Raw genomic sequence first — 9,999 nt, 5'->3', positions numbered from 1 at the left:
TTTGTCCGGGGTCTAGGGTTTAGGTCGGATCTGTTGTCCAAATCGAATCCAAGGTTCGGGTGCGGGTCGAGTCACGGTTCTAGGGTCCAAGGTCCAAGTCCGAGTCAGGTCTAGGGTTTGGGTCTAGGTCAAGGTCGAGGTCCGAGGTATGGATTGGGGTTAGGGTCTTGGTTAGGGTCCGAGTTCCAAGGTCTAGCTTGGGTTCGGAGTCCAAAATATTGATAAAAAAACTTGTTTAAAAATTTTTTGAAAATGATTTTTTTTTTGTTTTCAAAGTTTTTAAATTTTTATTCTGAATTAAAAAATTGAAAAGTAAAACTTTTTTTATAGAATATAATTTTGAAAAATATTTTTATTTTTTTTAATTTTAAATATAAAAAATTAAAAAATATTACCAGGAGAAATAGGAACTTTCAATAAGTGTGAATTTATTTGAGACATGGTAGGATATTATTTGAGGAAATTACACATGATATGGGTTTTTAAAACTTTTTATGAAAAATATGGCAGTTTTATGTTTGTCCATTTTTTATGGCATCTTTTGATTTTTAAATTGTTTTATGGTATTTTTTATGTCATATATGTGCAAACTTAATTTTAAATCCCATATTTAATGTTTAGATACATTATTACACAAAATTGAAAGCTATTTCTTCTCCTCCATTCAAGCATTGTACTTCCTCACTCCTTAACAGTCTACCTACCCAAATCTATTCACCAGCAACACATCCAGCGATCGGCGGCGACGACCCACACAGTCGGCGACCGGCGGCGGCAACCCACACATTCGGCGACCGACGACTCAAATGGACCCTAAATATGAGATCTCTACCAACAAAACCCCAAAGACTCGAATAGATTCCATGGCCGTTGGAGATCTAAATCTGCACCGTAATTGGAGCTCAACCGCTTGGTCCCGAACTCGTACATATTCTGAGGTGAGCTTCATCTTTCTTTTCGAATTGATTTTGTAGATTCCATGCTCATTTTGTACTCTTCATCCCCTAGTTGTGTTGTTTGAATGGCAGATTTTTTTTTTCTTTCTTCTTAAAGAAATGAAAGATCTATATATGGGTATTGCTTTAATTTTTGTGCCTAAAAAATTACAATATCAGTTTGGTGAATGGCATATCTTTTTCTTTCTTTCGTTTTAAAAAATAGAAGATCTATATGGATATTATTTTATAATTTTTGTGAGAGTCAAGATCTATATGAGTGTTTGGTAATTTTTGTGAGAGTCAAGATGAGCTTCCATGTTGAGAAGAAACAATCTCCACTTGTCTTATGTTGGCAGCAGAAGGAACTAATCTTATTCTCAACTATTTTTTATTTTAAGTTTATCATATTTTTTTATATGATGGAAACTGATTTTACAGATTTAGCAATCAGAATAGTTAGAAGGCAAACATTACTCTCTACTTCTTTTATTTTTACGAAGTGTTTCATCTTTTAAATTAAATTTGGATTATATACATATGTGTTGTTGTACTTGATCAAATTTACTATACGGTTTGATTATATTTGTAGTCATGTTTTGTTACATCTATCTTTATATAATGGGAAAGTATTGTCGTTTGATCTTATTTGGTTCTGTTGATTAGGAGAGCTAATGATGACGTTAGCTTCTTATATGTTTTTGTGCAAATTGGTTTTAATATTTTTATTTTTGGTGAGTTATGTTAATGGTGTTTCTTAAAAATTAGTTTCAATCTTTTTTTTAATCAGATTTGTCAATGTATTATATTTTTCTTTCAAAATTAAGGTGGTATCATGATATACAACTTTACTATAAATTTTTGTTATGCTTGTTGATTTTTATAAATTTTATCAATGTTATATGTAACTATCTGTTGTAAAAATTGATTTTATTATTGTTCTCTGTTTGGTTTGTCAAATAATCTGATGAAGTGAGGAAAGAAAAAAGGGGTAATTTGTATTCAAATAACTTCATTATGATGTGAGACTTTTGGTACTTTTAATAATTGTTAGTTGATGATTTGGGATTTTTTTTCATTTCATTTTTGTTATGATTTTGTATGAGTTCACAAATTTTTGTTATGATTTTTCATATGGTCAAAACTGGTTTTATAGGGTTAACAAGTTCGAAACTAGTTTCACAGTTTCGAAATTGGTTTCAGCGGGTTCATAGGTTCGAAACTAGTTTTACATGTTTTGAGGTGCTCCATTTTATGATATTATTGTATATTTTTTATTTTCATTTTTTTTTATGATTTTATTTCTAGGTTCGAAACTGGTTTTGATTATATTTTGTGATTAGTATTTTGTTATGCATGGTGTATTATTTTGCTTATATTTGTAATTAGTATTATTTATTTTTTTTTTTTGTGTGTGTATTTTTTCTTTTTTCATTTGGTTGTTTGGTAAAACTGGTTTCTGATAATTTTATTGTTTAACATTTCAATTTTATGATAATTTTTCATAGGGTCGAAACTGGTTTCACATGTTCACATGTTCGAATTTGGTTTCACTATAATGGGGTTGCTCCATTTTATGATATTATTGTATATTTTTTATTTCAATTTTTTTTTGTATTATTTTGTTTCTAGATTCAATACTGGTTTTTATGTGTTAGATTTTTAATAGGTTGTTTGATATGGCTGGTTTCTATGATTTAATTTTATATAGATTTGTTAAAAATTCTTTTGTGGCATGTCTTATTATTTTATTGATTTTCATAACTGGTTTTTTAAGTAAGTTTTCATAACTGATGAAACTAGTTTAAATTATTTTTATTGTATATCATTTATGTTTTGTTTCATAATCTTCAATGTTGTTGTGTGACGATATTAATTTTTATTTGCTATTGCTTTCATAATATTCATTGTTGTTGTATGATGAAATTGGTTTCGATTTATTTTTTATGGTTTTTTTTGAATTAAATTTATTCCTCCAATATAAATGCAATGGAAGTCGTTGCTAAAGATTTTAAGTGTTCACTTTGAGGAGAAAGTAAATTGATCCAAGTTTTAAGGATTCATCTTTGGTATATTGTCATTTCTTTTTTATGTATGTTCATTTTTTTTTTCAATTTATCTTTTCATAATTTTATATGTTTATTTGCATGAAATTATTTTTTTTAGGTATTTTATGTTTGTTCAATTTCTTAGTTAATTATTTATAGTTTTTGAAACTGGTTTTGTTTAATAGAAAACTGGTTTTTTGTAGGTGTCTTATTAATGTTCAGTTTCTTAGTTAGCTATACTAAATAATTGATTTTCGTGTTTAAATGGTAGGTTTTTTTTTTTTTTTTTTTTTTAAATGTAATTGAAGTTTAAGTGTTTCTTTTTTTTTTTTTTTTTTTTTTTTTTGTGTGTTTTAAAAAACTGGTTTCATTGTTCAGATTTGTAATTAGCTAATAAATGTAATTGGTTTCTGTGAGACAGATTCCAATGGCTAACTCCAGTGACGACTTTGGCATCAAGTTGACAAACTCTAGTGACAGCGATAGCTCCGAAATTTTTTTCGATAATTTTTTCCAGTAACGATGCCGATTTTGACGACTTTTTTTTTGGCACCGTTAGAAACTCAAGTGACTTTCCGTCAATGTTAGCAAATTTCGACTACTTTTTTGGCACGACAATAACTCTTGTGACTAGGTTGGTGGTCAATGTTAGACATTTATATATATAAACTGAAATGTATATGTTTAAGTATTAAGTGCGGAATTAATCAAACATATATACACTATGAATAAGGATCGAAATACCTCCAGCCATTGAATCTTGAGCTTCAAACCCACATAAGCTTTGATCTGCAAAGGAAATTGACTACCATGGGTAATCGGGCTTCCTCGCTCTCTCAACTCTCTTTAGATGGAATTTGCTGTTATGAACAGAATGAGTAAGGAGCTCGGGGACCGAGACCCTATATTTATAGGTGAGATACTCCATCAGTATCTGCGCCACATTAATTGTCAGAATATTTTGACAATTAATTCAGGAAATCAAATCAGGTAATGAATATAGAAATCTGACCATATATAGAATATTACATAATTGATTTTGTCCAGATTCAATGAATATAAAATATTCATTTAACAGAAAATCAATTATTTATTTATTTCCTTAAATAGAAAATCATTTCCATAAATAAAATATTCTAATATTCTCCCACTTGGTCAGCATTTAAACTAAAATATTCAAACCCAACGTTCCTCATTATATAATAAACATACGAATCATAGCGACATGTCCTCATTATGAATCGAGTATTATCTTCCATGTATTACAATACATTTACTATATAACAATGTACTTTATGTGGCAATGTACTTAAGCGAATAAACCCTAACCCTTATGTTTATTCAGGTCCTCTTACGATAAATTTCTCAGATGAAATTAAGGTGCACATAAATATGAGAAAATATCGAAATTAGAGTTTCATTAAATAATTTTTGGTTGTACAAATAAAAAAAACTGCACATGGGTTAACTGAATCCCATATTTACTTTATGATCCTTGAATTTGTGTTGCGGCATGCCTTTAGTCAAGGATCTATGCGATCACCCAATTCAGTTTGCGTGATTAATGACCACTTATCACGCCTTTTTTATGGCTAAATACTTAATGTCGATATGCTAGCTTCGACCAGTACTCTTAGAGTTATTAGCCATAAATATTGTAGCTGAATTTATCCCAAAATTTTCTTAATGGCCTAATGAAACTGTAATTCTGAACTCTAGGCCTACTATGAAACTCTATAATACATCATACGAGATGTATCCTCAAAACAATAAATGAATCTGACTTCTATAGTGGAAATAACAATCAAGATTCTCTACAATATAACTTACTGGTAATCTTAAGGACGTAATAAAATATTGATTTACGTGAATAAATACAACCAGTGAAGTATGTTAGAATCTAACTGGTTAACTATATTTCCAGATGGTCAATTCATCTTAAAATATGTATGAATATAATTTTTAGTATTTTAAAGATACCTCATCACTTTGTATGAAAAATAAAGTGGTCTTAACTTTAGTTATTCTGATACTACTTAACGATCCTGAAACAAATGTAATGCAAAGTCTTATTCAGACTCTTAGGCATACATTAGGCTTCTAAAATAGAAGCAAATGAATGTTTTTAATTTATTCTCACTCCACATCATTTTTCAGATGCTGGTTCGAGTTATATTTATCACACTTAAAGATAAAAGTTATATCAGATGAATAATACATAATTTTATTTAATCAGAGATGCTGTGGCTACTCTCTAATTAATTAAAATTATATATATTATTTATATTTCTTATCTCAAAATAATAATTTGAGATATGAATTATTTTAACTTATATAGAAAACTTTTATCATCATTTGCAAGTAACATATTGTCTACGTATAAAACAAATATTACTCCCACTAACCTTCTGGTATATAATTATTTCCATAATTCTCTTTTCAAACCTAAAGGAAAAGATGATATAATACCAATTTGTGAGATGTTTGTTTTAATCTATAGGTAGACACTTTAAGCTTGCATATGTTCACCACTATTAGAGAAAAATCTTTATGGCAGCTGTATACCTTCTTCTCTAGTTCACTGTTTGGAATTGATTAATGAATTGAAACGAGCAACAAATGCCAAGGTCTATAATAGAATCATTTATAAAAACAAGTGAGAATGTAAATCTCCTTTGTTATTGATTCTTATTTCAAAATGAACTTCTTAGCAATGAATATTCTTTTATATCTTTATGTTTCTCAATGTTGCCTAATGAATATTATTGGTGAAAAAACTTATGCTTAATTAATGTTCTCCACCCCATTAGGCAACTTTACTAAAGATAAATTTTATTGCTCTTTAAGATATTCATTTCTTCATTCATGACATGTTGTACTACAACTTCAATTCTTTATCATCCTATAATTTAATTTGTGTCTCAAATTAATATTGTAGTTGAAATGTAATCACTAGAAAACATTGATCTTACTGTTCTAATAAGTCATCTTAAGGATGGACCAACAAACTCTTAAAAGAGCAAATAGTTCAATAACATGTTATTTTAGAAATTGTAAGCAATTACTAAATAACATAACTTATTAGAATTTTACCAATGACTTGTATATTATTAATGATTAGTTATGAATTCTCAATAACCATTAATCTTAAGGGTTGTTGTGAATCATAATTAATCTAACACTTGAGGTGGAAGTTTGAGAAAATATGAATGATCTTTCTCGGAAACTAGGTTCCTAGATTGATCACTCCCACTGATCAAGTCAATTCTTAATTCCACAATTCTAGTGTTGTGAGATGGATAATAAAATATGTAACCCTTAAACCTTATAGCTTTTCAAATGAAATATGCTCATTTATGGTTTAGGGCCCAGATCTTTTCTTTGACAATTGTACTCTAACTATATATGGGTATTTATAAAATGTGTACATGTCATCAAGTCGGTTTTCAACCTTATCACAACTCAAAATATGTTTGAGAAACAACTTTGGTTAGAGCACGATTCGATATGTACACCCCATTGTTGAGTATCAATAGACAAAGATTTAGGAAAGATTGGAGTTTGCTATGTAGGCTCCACCCCATGTCCAAAAAATGCTTAGTTTCTTAAATCTGTTACACACTATAATTTAGGTGTACCAAGCATATGTATCGGGCAATGAACCCATGCTTTTAAAGAAACTTTACAAATACACTGGGAGTTTATCCATACTCACGAATTTTGATGTAGTATTCTCCATTTTATATTTGATCTCACTATCTTAATATGCAAAATGCACCATTTCTCTACTTAAGATTTAAATGTCTTTGAAACATATAAATCCATACTTTTGTAGAAAAATTATTTATGTGAGTAATCGTAAAAAAAGAGATGCAAAATTTGAGTCCATGTCTTCAAAATTAATTGACTTGTATGATTTCTAATATAATAGAATTCTAGTATGCACCGATTTTGACTTGTTGGAATACATATTCTTAATGAAATTCACACAAGTTCTAAATAAAGTTAGTAAAATCTAGTGTAATGAAGATCCCCACCATTTACTAACATTTATTCTATTTATGGAGATATGTTCCATAATTTTTGGTGCTATAATGTAGAAGAATTCTTTATTAATAACACATTTCTTATTGTCAGATTGAACTTGCATATCTTTATGAGTGACATCATTTGTAGTAAAGACCTCTTAATGTGTCTAAATCAAGTTTCAATAGAATCTTGGAACATAAAGGTCTTTGCCAATTTTAAAACAAAGCCACTACTATATTGCTTGTTCCTTAAACTTCTAAATGTGAGAACTTATCTTGTCTGTGGATAAGATTTGCTCACAGTTACTGACTTTCTTAGGTTTATTTGTAAACCTTGCAAGAAATTTATGAATGTGGAATAACAATCTAAAATAATCCACTATGTGTTAATAATCACATTAACTATATTAGAATGAATTCATACACAATAAATTAAAATTTATTGGTGATAATAAAGTGTGATTTATTTTTCTTAATTATACAGTAAAAACTGTATATGCTAGATGAAATTATCAGAATAAATTTTGAAAATTTCTACTGTTATGGAAGAAATTTTCTACTAGTATGGAAGAAATTTATGAATAGTGATGTAATAAAATTACATATATAGTTTTGAGGTTTAAATGAATCATGTTTTTACTAATGAATAAACATGCTTAAATATGAAATCTTATTAAACAAAAATTGCCTGATGGGGTGGAGAACATTAATTAAGCATAAGTTTTTTCACCAATAATATTCATTAGGCAACATTGAGAAACATAAAGATATAAAAGAATATTCATTGCTAAGAAGTTCATTTTGAAATAAGAATCAATAACAAAGGAGATTTACATTCTCACTTGTTTTTATAAATGATTCTATTATAGACCTTGGCATTTGTTGCTCGTTTCAATTCATTAATCAATTGGCAAAGACCTTTATGTTCCAAGATTCTATTGAAACTTGATTTAGACACATTAAGAGGTCTTTACTACAAATGATGTCACTCATAAAGATATGCAAGTTCAATCTGACAATAAGAAATGTGTTATTAATAAAGAATTCTTCTACATTATAGCACCAAAAATTATGGAACATATCTCCATAAATAGAATAAATGTTAGTAAATGGTGGGGATCTTCATTTACTAACATGTTATTGAACTATTTGCTCTTTTAAGAGTTTGTTGGTCCATCCTTAAGATGACTTATTAGAACAGTAAGATCAATGTTTTCTAGTGATTACATTTCAACTACAATATTAATTTGAGACACAAATTAAATTATAGGATGATAAAGAATTGAAGTTGTAGTACAACATGTCATGAATGAAGAAATGAATATCTTAAAGAGCAATAAAATTTATCTTTAGTAAAGTTGCCTAATGGGGTGGAGAACATTAATTAAGCATAAGTTTTTTCACCAATAATATTCATTAGGCAATTTTTGTTTAATAAGATTTCATATTTAAGCATGTTTATTCATTAGTAAAAACATGATTCATTTAAACCTCAAAACTATATATGTAATTTTATTACATCACTATTCATAAATTTCTTCCATACTAGTAGAAAATTTCTTCCATAACAGTAGAAATTTTCAAAATTTATTCTGATAATTTCATCTAGCATATACAGTTTTTACTGTATAATTAAGAAAAATAAATCACACTTTATTATCACCAATAAATTTTAATTTATTGTGTATGAATTCATTCTAATATAGTTAATGTGATTATTAACACATAGTGGATTATTTTAGATTGTTATTCCACATTCATAAATTTCTTGCAAGGTTTACAAATAAACCTAAGAAAGTCAGTAACTGTGAGCAAATCTTATCCACAGACAAGATAAGTTCTCACATTTAGAAGTTTAAGGAACAAGCAATATAGTAGTGGCTTTGTTTTAAAATTGGCAAAGACCTTTATGTTCCAAGATTCTATTGAAACTTGATTTAGACACATTAAGAGGTCTTTACTACAAATGATGTCACTCATAAAGATATAAAAGAATATTATAAACTGAAATGTATATGTTTAAGTATTAAGTGCGGAATTAATCAAACATATATACACTATGAATAAGGATCGAAATACCTCCAGCCATTGAATCTTGAGCTTCAAACCCACATAAGCTTTGATCTGCAAAGGAAATTGACTACCATGGGTAATCGGGCTTCCTCGCTCTCTCAACTCTCTTTAGATGGAATTTGCTGTTATGAACAGAATGAGTAAGGAGCTCGGGGACCGAGACCCTATATTTATAGGTGAGATACTCCATCAGTATCTGCGCCACATTAATTGTCAGAATATTTTGACAATTAATTCAGGAAATCAAATCAGGTAATGAATATAGAAATCTGACCATATATAGAATATTACATAATTGATTTTGTCCAGATTCAATGAATATAAAATATTCATTTAACAGAAAATCAATTATTTATTTATTTCCTTAAATAGAAAATCATTTCCATAAATAAAATATTCTAATAGTCAAGTCTTAGAGCTTCTAAGAAGGATGTAAAATTTATATAAGTTTTAGTTTTTGTATTTGTTCTTTTATTAAGAAACTCGTTTTTGATTATATAGAATTAATTAGTTTATTAAAATATTGTCTTAATAAAATTATTTTAATATTATTTCAGTTTTTATAAAAAATATAATAAAAAGAATGTTCAGTTGACATCATTTTTTTATTCCAGTATTTTATTTTATTTTTTTAAAAAAATACAATTTTAAAGTTTTTTTATGGCATTTCTCTTTGTATGTAATAATTTTTCCCATATTTTAAGTTTTCTTTGAAATAAATGCCATATTTTGTACACTTAAGTTTTTATGCCATATATATCATAACTTGTATTTATTTTTTCATATTTTTGCAAATAGCCCATATTATTTTGTCCCACGCACAACCGGGGTAGGCATTAATTGAGGGCCCAAAAGAATGAATTTGGTAAGTAGCCAAAATGGGTTTGGCTTGGCCACAAGAAAATACCAAATTCA

At 28.1% G+C, this 9,999-nt stretch overlaps 1 long non-coding RNA gene across 1 annotated transcript; it reads left to right on the top strand.

Annotated features, from left to right (window-relative positions):
* Positions 1-487: 487 nt before the first annotated feature.
* On the top strand, positions 488-9,621 carry LOC133037915 (uncharacterized). Its single transcript, XR_009687899.1, has 3 exons — positions 488-938; positions 3,405-3,630; positions 9,503-9,621. It is a non-coding gene; the product is annotated as an uncharacterized LOC133037915 (long non-coding RNA).
* Positions 9,622-9,999: the final 378 nt, after the last annotated feature.

This window comes from Cannabis sativa, chromosome 5, assembly GCF_029168945.1.
Source record: "Cannabis sativa cultivar Pink pepper isolate KNU-18-1 chromosome 5, ASM2916894v1, whole genome shotgun sequence".
NCBI lineage: Eukaryota > Viridiplantae > Streptophyta > Magnoliopsida > Rosales > Cannabaceae > Cannabis > Cannabis sativa.
This window is presented reverse-complemented; position numbering and strand designations above follow the sequence as displayed.